The sequence below is a fragment of the Chiroxiphia lanceolata genome, chromosome 2, assembly GCF_009829145.1.
Source record: "Chiroxiphia lanceolata isolate bChiLan1 chromosome 2, bChiLan1.pri, whole genome shotgun sequence".
NCBI lineage: Eukaryota > Metazoa > Chordata > Aves > Passeriformes > Pipridae > Chiroxiphia > Chiroxiphia lanceolata.
The window spans coordinates 6,169,457-6,180,949 of record NC_045638.1 but is presented as its reverse complement, the minus strand read 5'-3'; positions in this window follow the sequence as shown (position 1 = coordinate 6,180,949).

The following is an 11,493-nucleotide window of genomic DNA, read 5'->3' as shown; positions in this document are numbered from 1 at the left end:
AAAGCAGGAACCTCAAGAGCACTTATACTGAAACTTTGAAGATTACACCTTATGTTTAATTTTAAATCATTGGTGACACACTTAAATGCCATTCACATAAAGACAGAGGAACAGGACAGTTTTTAAATGCAGTTTTGCAACCAGACCTCTTGAAAAGAGCAAGCACTGGATCAACTTTATATGTCTGTGGAGGCAGCATCTGTAAATGGTACCAATGAAAGGAAACACACCATCTGCGATTATAAGTCTGTGATTTTCTAAAACCTTTTGTAAGTAGATTATGTACTACTTTCCAGATTTCCCTCCTGGATGGACTTTTGTGTGTGTGTGTGTGTGTGAAATTTAGAAAATGACTGGTAATCTCCCAGGTACAATTTATCTCATTCTGTCACAGAGGTTTCAGCCAAGTGAACTGCCCTCTCCTTGACCACAGGAATCCCGGGCAGCTGCACTGCAGGTGCCCACAGCAGCTTGAGATGAATCTATTCCACTTTCCTCAGGAGCTGAGCTCCTTTCAGAACTCCTTTTACACACCTTTCTGAGTCTTCATATTGCCACAACGCTGAAGTACATGCTCAAACTCTCCTGCTCCTGGACAGGGCGTTGAGTGTTTAAAAAATTTCCAGCATGGAGGTGACTTCCCACCTGAGACCCACCTCATGGGAAAGTCCAAAATCTGAAAATCTTTGATTTTGTGTGAGATTGAAATAATTTAAGGTCAATGATTCCCTTCAGACTTACGACAGTGCTTCACTGCAGGTTCACATAATTTTGACCTTTCTATTATAATGTTGCAGAAAAATATAAATCTAAACTCTAAGCATAAAAATAAACCAGAAAGTGAACATCATGCATCTTGATTGTGTTGAAATAAATCAAAATATTTCATAAAGATGTTGGTGAAATCATTGTGTTCTGTCAAATTTATCAGTTTGTGTTGAATCAGCACTTTCTAAGTCTCCATCCAGCTCAGGCATTTGTATGCTCTTTACATCTATTCCTTTTCAGCAGAAAAGCTTTCCCAATGTTTTTGACAGCACCAAGATAACTCCTTTATAGGATTTGTACTTAAAATTCCCTTTACTTACATTGAAAAAATAATCACGTAGTTTAATTTTTTTTCCCACTCCTTGCCATTAGAGCACCATGGGCTTCATAAGAAAGCTGCTTTTTATCTGCTTGGAGCTCTTCAGTGTGAACAATCTCAAGCAAAATTCTGCAGAAGGCTCCTCAGTTTGCATTTCCCCTCCCCTGAGTGCCTGAGTTCTCCAAATGCATAGCTGGAACACTGACATAAACCCAAACTTTTTGCAGCAACCCTTTGGTGTTTCTGTTTATTATCATGCCTGATGCTACAATACACTCTCTTTTAAGAAAAGCAGTGTTTAATTGACCAAACAAGAAAAACAAATGCTTCCTCAAGGCATAAATTCCATGAACTGTTTGGATGTTTTCTATGAAGCTAACAAACATTTCTGTCAGTGTTTGGAAGTCTTAGACCCTGGTTTTTGAATGGACTGAAGAAAAGAAGAGACAGTTTGAATAGGATTTTACAGTTTCAACAAGTTTAAAGGCATTCCAGGGTAAATACTACTTGTTTTACAGCATTGCTCATAAATAAGTGAAGTTTTTAAGATAAACTTTATACTCAGATTAAAATAAATTTAAGTTGTATCAGAATAGCTAGAATAACAGAAGAATATGGTTACACTCCAAACTTACAGAGAAGAGCATTGGGCCTGCTATTGAAACCTTCTTTTTAATATATTTGTGTTTAATGTACTCCTGTAATTAGACTACATGTGGAAACACTAAATGCAGCTTTATGGACTTTTGGGGGCTCGGTGCAGCTGCAGGGATATAATCCACAGATGATCCAAATACAGGAAAAGAAAAGGATTCAGCTTTTAATATCAACTTCATTTACAGACTTCATGCTGGTACAGTGTAGGTGAACATAAGACTATAGAGAGGAGGACTAATTCTTGTTCTTCCCAACCAAATGAAAAACATTAAATCAGCATTTTCACTGCCAGGAAAAAAAAAAAAAGGAAAAAGAAACAAAGAGGAAAAACCTCTTCAGTTTTCTATGGTTTTAGCGTAACAAAACCACTGGTAAGATGGAACTCGGGTTCCAAAGCCATCAAATTCTTGAGGATGTCTCGGCACTGTCCTTAGGAGCAAGGAATCAAAGACATACCACTGCCCCACAGGCAAGGTCCCTGATTTTTTTCCCTTGGTGTTGCCCCTAAGGGGGAGCATTCCAGGAAGGATGTTGTCTTTTAAATAGAAATATGATACAGTGAGCCTGGAAGGAAGAGATACCTGCCTGGGATAGTTTTTGGTTACCCAAGAGCTGATGTTTTTCCCATCATATCTGAAGTGATCTGTAAGTGCTCTGATGTGCATGATTGCCTGAAAACAGAATGCTTAATACACCCAGTCAAAATATGAGGCTTATACATGTGATTTTCGTTTGATCAAATCCAGAAAATATAGTTCTTCACTCAGGAGTTTGCTGTGGAAATTCAGGCATTATTCAGACCATATTCAGAAAATAAGTATGGAATAGTAATCCTTGTTGCCCAAACTGTACAGTGCCAGACAAAGTTTTTGAATCCTGATTTCGCTAGCATGTTTTAATTATTTCAGTTTATCAATTACTTTCAATTCCAAGCTTTTAAAATTCCAAATTCTACCAAGATGTAATTATGGCATGAGGTTTGGAGACATAAATTCTTTGATACTTCGGACATCTTCAATGCAACCAGCTGTGATTATGGTTTTTAATAACATGGGAACTGCTGCAACCCAGGCCTGTTGTGAACAGGTGACCATTTCCAGTTCAACCAAAGCACAAGACTTTCAACCCTTCCCTTCTGCAAATATGTCCTATTTGCCTAAATTGTCAGCTGTGAAAAGAACTTTATTTCTTGGTCTGCAGATAGGTATCTACTAGAAAATCTGATAATCCTGCTCAGTCTTCATTTGGAGAAGCTACTGAGCATATTTCCTTAGAAGATGATCAGTTTAATCAACATTCCTTTAAATTGTCTGTGTTTAAACCTACAGACCTGAAAACTACATTATCTTCCTTGACTGCACTCTGAACTTCTCAAATGCACCTGAGTAACTTATATTTCTCAATGCTGTTCGTTTTTGACACAGTGCTAGAAAATCTAGTGTTCTCATCTGGGTTTTGGTTCTGAACGAAATCAAAATTTGAGGTCAAGTTTTGCCCTCAACCTTATTCATAATCAAGTTTATGCTTCTACATGTATTCAACTTTGAGAAGCAAATGGCCTTCAGAATTCTGAACAGAATTTGAAGGGTGAAAGACTGCATATATTAGAGGCAAGAAAAGATTCCTGCACAACTCTTTAATAAGCAGTGAACTCATAATAAACATCCAGAATTCAGAAAATATAGAAAAAAGAAAGCTTGACTAATTAGGGGTTCCAGTTATTGGTCACTAACTAGAAATTACCAACGCTATCAAAATTCCATTTGGTTTTCCATGAAAGGTTGGCATATTAAAAAAAAAAATATTTCCTTGTAGTTTGGATTAAGGATTATTACAGGATTGTGTTATTTACTACTCCAGCTATTCAGAAGTACAAATTGGTTTTTAAGTATTCACAGAACCCCTGGAGTATTACAAATTTTAGTTCAAAGAACTGTGTATCATAAAATTCAAAGCCCAAAGTGCTTTGCTTATAATTCTCTTGTTTTAAAAGCATCAAGCAATCTGAATGTAGAAACTTAATCCTATACAGTCTGTATGACCAGGCATATAACCCCAGCTGGCACAGGTATGCAAACAATTGAAAAGCAGAAAACAAAAGCTAATAATTTGAACCAAATATAATTGATTAATAATTAACCCTGGTACCAGCAATACCGATACCAAGAGATTCTTATTCTCTCTTTGTAACAGATTGTAAATTCTAGGGCTTCAGGGTTTTGTGAAATCAAAACAAAAAAACCTCTGTAAAATCTGAAATCTGATTCAATCTTGAGTTCAGATCATATCCTCCAGAGGCTCTATGTGTATAGATCTACCAAGTTTTTGGCCGTGATTTATATGCAATTAGAAAACAAGCAAGTGAAAAAACATTCTGTAAACTAGCTACATGAGGTTTCCCAATAGAATGTTCAGGCTTTTAAGGGCAAATCCACTTCATCAATATAGAAAGTCTTTTCAAAAACATTTTCAAAGGATAAGAAAGAAAAAAAAGAGTGTTGCTGTGTCACGGACAGGATGTTGAACAAAGATGTTTTAGTGGTGATAGTGGTATACATCTCTCACCATATCTATTTAGTAGTTATGCTTAGGTAGCAATAAAAATGAAGAATGGATGATTATTGATTATGGGATGAAGCCCAGACTGGTGTCTGAACAGTTAGAGTAATCTGAACTATGTAGACTGCTGGATGCTCATCTGTGGTACAGAGGACAAGCCACGAGTTTAATGGAAGGAGTTACTATAAATAACATCTCTTCTACTTTATCTCAGGCTGAATAAGTGCAGCCACCACAGTAAAACAGCATTATATCTCAACTGAAAATGCTGTTATGATTGCAATAAGGTAAATACTGCAAGTTACTTGAGGTATCTTTGAAGAATTTTTAGTTCATGTAGCTCCGATTTATTTGGCATTGACAATTAAATTTGACTAACAAAAAAAAAAAGTTATCATTCATGTTCACATCCTATTTGAATGGAAAATCAAATTCATTGAATCTGCATTATATTCTTTCCCAAATGGTCTTTGTATCTCTTTTCTTTCGCATCAGGAAGATTTTACTTTTGTTGCCATCAGATTCAAAGATGCTACAGACTTCTGACAAGTACCTTGCTTAGTTTTTCTGTATCATCTACTATACAAATCAGTTTGAAGGTTCTTCACTTAATTAAAATGCATATGTATCACTATCAAAGGACTTTTTAGGTCTTTGAGCAAATTCTGACTGGAACACCTATACATTTCTGCAGTTCCACTAACACCATGAGAGCTACATGAGGAAAAATAGATACTTCTCTAGGAATGTAGAAACCTGTATCTCTTAAATAAAATCGATTTGTTTTTACACAATTTAAGCTGCATATTATTCAAAGTGTAGCCTGCAGACAATGATCATTATTTAAAAAAAAATAGTTGTGATGTCCTTTTTACACCCTGAAATGTCTGTGAAAATCTCTCTTCGTGCCTCTATTTTTCACCTGAGCATTGAGTATGCAGAGGAGTTTTAAAAGGCTCAGCAAAGGACTGGCTCATTAATAATACAGACTTTGTAGGCTTATGGAGAAAGTTACAGGCATTTAGTTAACTACAGCATTATAATTAAGCATCCAGAATATGAAAGCCTAAGTGCAGTGTTCATCTAATTGTGCTGCTGGTTTAAGACTGGATATTAATCCAAGGCATTTTACTTGCCAAGGGCCAAAAGCATGCCTAAAGACACATTTCAATCTCATCCAACAGCAACACACAAATAAATAATGTGTCTCTGAGTCATATAAAGTGAAGCTGAATACCATAACTGGCTGCATGTTCCTTTCTTCACTCATACTTTAATTATGCAATCAATAATAAAATGTTTAAATCAATAATTTTGAAGTTGTGAGCTCAAAGCCAATACCAGCGGGGGAGGTTCTGCAGGCTGTGCTTTGCCAGAGCTGCATTTTCATAATAGTTGTGTCTTGCATTGAGTGCATTAATCTACAGATCAGCACATCTTAAGAGAAAATCCACAAGATTTCCCAGTGCAACTATATCCCTTTCCCACTCCTTTGGACTCAACTGTTTTTCTGTCTTGACTTTAATGCCTTTATGGGGGATTACAGCATCACAGAATACACTGAGTTGAAGGGACCTACAAGGATCCTCAAGTCCAACTTCTGACCCTGCACAGGACCATCCCCAAGAGTCACACCAGGTGCCTGAGAGTGTTGTCTAAATGCTCCTTGAGCTCTGTCAGCCTTGGTGCTGTGACCATTGCCCTGGGGAGCCTGTTCCAGCACCCAACCACCCTCTGGGTGAAGAACATTTTTCCTAATATCCAACCTAAACCTCCCCTGACACAACTTCAGGCCATTCCCTGGGGTCCTGTCACTGGTCACCACAGAGAAGCCATCAGTGCCTCCCCCTCCTTTCCCCCTCTGGAGGAAGTTGTAACTGCAGTGAGGTCTCCCCTCAGTCTCCTCTTCTCCAGCTGAACGCACCAAGTGCCCTCAGCTGCTCCTCACACGGCTTCTCCTCAAGGCCCTTTTCCATCTTCGTTGCCCTCCTTTGAACACTCTAACAGCTTAATATCTTTGTTAGACTGTGGTGACAAAAGCTGCACACAGTATTCAAGGTGAGGCTGTTCAAGGAAAAAAGCTTCAAACCTCACAAAAATAATCCAATCGAGAAATAATTCACACAGAGCAGGGCTCTTGGAGCTTTCCCAACTCTGTGCGCTTCCCTTTCTCTATACTAATGTTATTTCCAAACAGGCAACATTAAAATGGTTTGTAAATAAAAGCAGTTGCAAGGGAGAGAGGCAGAGTCTGTATAAACTGAGCTAGGTGAGGACAGGTTGAAGCAAAGGGCCGGGAGGTCATCCCCTGCCCCAGCAGCATCCCCTGTTTGGTTGCAAACCCAGCCTGTGCTCTGCATCCAGGTGAGGGGAGAGGCTGCAGCCCCCACACAGCCTTTCACCAGCCCTGATTGGAGCAAGCAGCTCTTTTGTCGAGTATGACATGAGTCAGACTGCTGCTGAAGGAAATCACTTTGTTTACAGCCATGGGAAGGGAATTGCTAGAGCAATTAAAATAATTTCTTGTTTCATAATACAAGCCATACCAAGAATGCCTGTTAGCTGCGTTTCAGTCTCAGGTACTTAAAAAAACAAACAAACAATCAATCAGAAAAAGTAGGTTTCGAATTTCACAGCGGATTGTTAGCAAAGAGCAATCTTTGTTTAATGCCCCCAAATCTGAGATGCTGCTGTGCCTGGCAGGCACCCAGTCCACATTCTTGTTCCTGAGGATCACTCCCTTCCCAGCTAGCTGGAGACAGTGGGTGGACCAGAATATCTACAGAGGTTACCATCCTTTGCTGCCTGCCTGAGGTTTTACCTGTTGCTGAAGGCTGTGAAGTCATGGGGTGTGCAGGTATTAGTGGGGGATAAGAGAGTGAAACATGAACCTGTCACCCACTTCTCCTCAGCAAGGCAGTTCTTGGCAGGGTACTCTCAGACCGCTGGTGTGACACACAGGGGGATGCTGCAGGTGCCCAGGGCTGGCCTGGCTCCAGCAAAGTGCATCCATTTCATCGTTTGTCCACAGATATCACCACTAAAACCAAGATTTGTAATAATGGGGTCTAATGTAAGGCCTGACTGGCTCAAGAAGGGGAGATTCGGTTTGGTTTGTTTCAGCTTTTAGAATTTTCTAACTGTGCATCTGCACGGCAGAGCTGAAGCCCAAATATATTCCACCTGCTGACAGCACCTGTTAAGTCCAGAAAGAACACGAAAATACTGACACAGTCCATCACAGTTAACATTTCTGAAGACTCAAATATTTACAGGGAACTTGGTTGGTAAGGAAAAAATAATAAGCTCTCTTTCTCACGCACACAAACAAACGTACAGTTTCACAGAGCAATTCTGAAGAGCCGTGTTAAATAATGTATGGGCTGCTCGTGGACATTTTGCAGCAGGGAAATGTGAAATCCATAGTGTTACATATTTCACTATTTGTTCAGCCCTAATGTTCGTTAACTGTTTAGAGAAGGAAAGCAATCTCCTCCAAAACCTTTTGATGTGTCTGGAGCTGAATTTCTGGAGAAATATGATATTCTTTGGGATGGAGGGGCATAGCATGATGATACTTTCATCCTGGAAGATTCCTAAACTGAACAGATCTTTTTCATCTGCAATGCTCAGTAAACGTACAGATAGGTTTTATGGTGGTTGTTTTAAGGAAATGGTAATGATTGATAGAAGTGCTGATAATTAACATTTATCAGTTGCAGAGGATTATGATGGATTCTCTACCATTGCAAATACTTCAATCACAATTTGAATTTTTTTTTCCCCGAAAGATTAATTGTAATTCAAACAAGAATCTCTTCAAAGACTTCAGACTTCTGTTACTACAGGAAACCTAAATAGATTATCACGATGGCCGTTTGCTATGATTATTCATGGAGCAAGACTACCCTATTCTGGGCACAGTGTCAGAAGCTAAAGTTGGTCTCTGTCTGAAGAGTTTTTCGGTGTAAGACTGAGATAAGAAGCAAGAGAAAGATACAGGAAAACAGGGCAAACTGACCTACACAACAGTACCAGGACAAAATTCTGAATCTGTAGATGCTTTTAAGAAAATGCAATCCTCTGAAGGCTCAGGAAGTTTCAACTATTTTGTAAATACAGTATATCAATATCAACTTCCACATCTTTTCTTTCTGGTAAAAAAAACCCCCAAAAAAGAAGTTACTATTAAATAGTAACTTTTCAATTCATTTGTGCAGGAAGGTGAGTCTGGTAAATCCTATGAAGGCTTTATTTCAGTTTAAACTGGCTATATCCACCCAACATTTCAGACACCAGCAACAGAAGAAGAACTACTGTTTTCTTTTGAAACAATGAAGCCTGACAGTGGAACTGTGTTGGATCTCACGGTCTAGGTAGAGTCAGGTCTGGACAACACTTACAACAAATATTCATGGCCTTCAGAAAATAGTGTGTATAAATGTCAATGATGGAAATACACTGGCTGGAGCAGGGAGAGAGACCCCTGAGAGATATAACCCTGAAAATTTATCTCTTTGGTCTCCTTAAAGAATCCATACCATTCTTGACTTCTTTACAGGAAAACTTAAGCCATGGTAGAGGATTGCTAATGACTATCCACACTTGCATTTCTTGTGCCCTGTCAGGTTAATTATAACAAATCCCACATATACAATGTCCCTATGAATCTGCAGAATATAGTTTATATCTGTCCTAAAGAAGATGAAATGAAATTAGATGTTAGCTTATGTTCTCATATGTAAATTATGTAGCAGGGTTTCAATTTAACTACCAAAATATTAGATATAACTGAATCTAAAGAAAATAAAATAGTATAAATGAAACATATCCTCCAGCATTATTTTTTATTTATAAATCATTATGCAACTATGAATCCCTGAGACTAGTTTTAATTGATAAATATTGCATAAGGTCTGTATTAAATCTCTTTTTTAGAGATGATTTGCATTTTAAAATGGACTCTAACTCTATAATGCAGGCTTGTTTATAATAAATATATAAGCATACATATATCTTCAAGAATTAAATATCATTCATGGCAATGGAAAGGACATAGCTTTTGAAATGTATTTGAAAATCTCTTTTCCATATGGTAAAAACATCAGGGAGATGAAAGACGGTGATGATACCCAACCTAGAACATTGCAGCCTGAATTCCCAGGATTTCAGGAAGAAAGTTAATGTCTTTTGGAAGACATTATTGTCTTTAGTTAGTTTTTTAGAGACCAGTAGGAGCCGTCTTGCACCTGTTACCCTGCAAATCCAGGAATTACAAAGAGTTTCACAGACTTTGCATCCAGCTCCCCACCCGTTAAAAGACAACTGGAGGTGTTTGCTCCTGCACCTCTGGGTCTTGCAGGTGCCCCTCTAACACAGGAGCCTGAATCTCCTCAGCTCTGGGTGCAGCCTGAGGTTTCCCTATTTGATAGCGTGGCTGTCTTTAGGGAGAAGTTGACTTGTTAAAAGACACAGCCATAGCTTGTGTCCCAGGCTTGGAAAGCATTTCAGAACCATTTAATTCATCTCTTTATTTCCCGTTGCAGATCCGACTGCGTTTCTAAGTGCTGTTGGAGCCCTATGGCCTTTTGTAGCTCTCTGAGTACAAATTCTCTTCATAATAAAAAAGGCAATTAACAAATTGCAAAAGAAATATTCCATCGTGGGAAATATAATTCTACACGTATATTATAGAAAGGAAAAGGAACAGAGATCTGATTTTGACTGTGGTCACTTAAGTTAATAGCACTATTTCCATACATAGCACTAATTACTTGCTTCATATAGTTGCTGGACTGGTGCCTACAACCAAAGGAAAGATGTAAACTGGAAGAAGTGGTAGGAAGAAACAATTATAGGAAACACTGATATTCTTTCCTCAAATATTTGTTGCTTTTCTTAATTTCTTCTTCCATTTTTCCTTCCCTCATTCTGTATTTAGGTTTTCCTCCTTGCAGTCGCCAGTCTAAGCCACTATTTTAGTAACTCCTATCTTTAAAGTATGGAATTTTCTTTCTACTCACACCCACCAACTGCAACAAGAAGGGGGGGGGAGAAGGTTTCTTTGTGACAAAGGGCAGCATTCCTGTGAAAAAATGACTGTTTAAAAGTGAAATCCTCTCACTGAACAAAACTGCTGCTTTTTGCATGATCCCTTTTCCTCTATGGGGAGAGGGAGTAGACCATGGACCCCTACACTGATCTTCAATTCCTGCTCTGATTTAATCTGTGTTTTCTGCTTGTGATGACAGACAGGATGCAAAAGTCTCAACTTCCCTCAGAGAACTATGATAAAACTGAAAGGTCTGCCAGGCAGTCATGCTGCATTTTAACTGGTAAACCAAAGCTCTTTGTATAGGAACCGTTAGAACCATAATCATGAAACGCCACAGTAGTGTTTTTACAGTCACCTTTCAGGGGGAGCAACAAGCCAAAGTTTAACCTTTTTCTAAGGGCGAGTTTTATGACTCCTGGACTTCAGTCTGTTTGGTTCATCCCCAGAAAGGTAAAAAAGGATCTGAACATGGTCTGTAAATACCTCTGAGAGCAGAGGGCTTTTTAAACTAATGGAAAAGGGTAGAGCAAGATCCAACAGCTGGCAACTATGCTAACTGCATTCAGGAGCAAAGGCATGCACTCCTCACAGTCCAGGTCTCCCATCAAATCACTTGCTCAAGGTTACCCTGGATTCCTTCTCATCTGAAGCCTTGAAATTGAACCTGTGTGCCCTACAAACAGTGAGAGGCTCAAGGAAGAAACCAGTTTGATAAAAATCTATGGCTTTCGTCAGGCAAGATGATCCTAAATAGTCCTTTCTGGCATTAAAACTATATGCCTAGCATTCAATTCCAGTGGCACAAAGGGAGGAGTATTTAATTTGGAAATTCTTCAATGAAGTGTCTCTCTTTTACTTTCTCTCAAAACATGCCTGTTCAGGAAGAAACGTGATATGGCCACAGTGCTCATACAAAGGTTTAGCATTCACTAGGTGCAAATTCCTGTTCTGTTTTCCCGAACAGGTAGAAGCTCTTGAGACTCTACACTTTTACCAGAATATTCAAGTCAGAGGAAAAAAGCTTAAAAAAATTTAAAAATTAGAGAGACTAATTATGAACATTTGTGAAAACTTTTGATGTTGGGTAAAAATAGGTCAGATCAACACTGAACTGCTCATTTCACCTGTCCTCTCA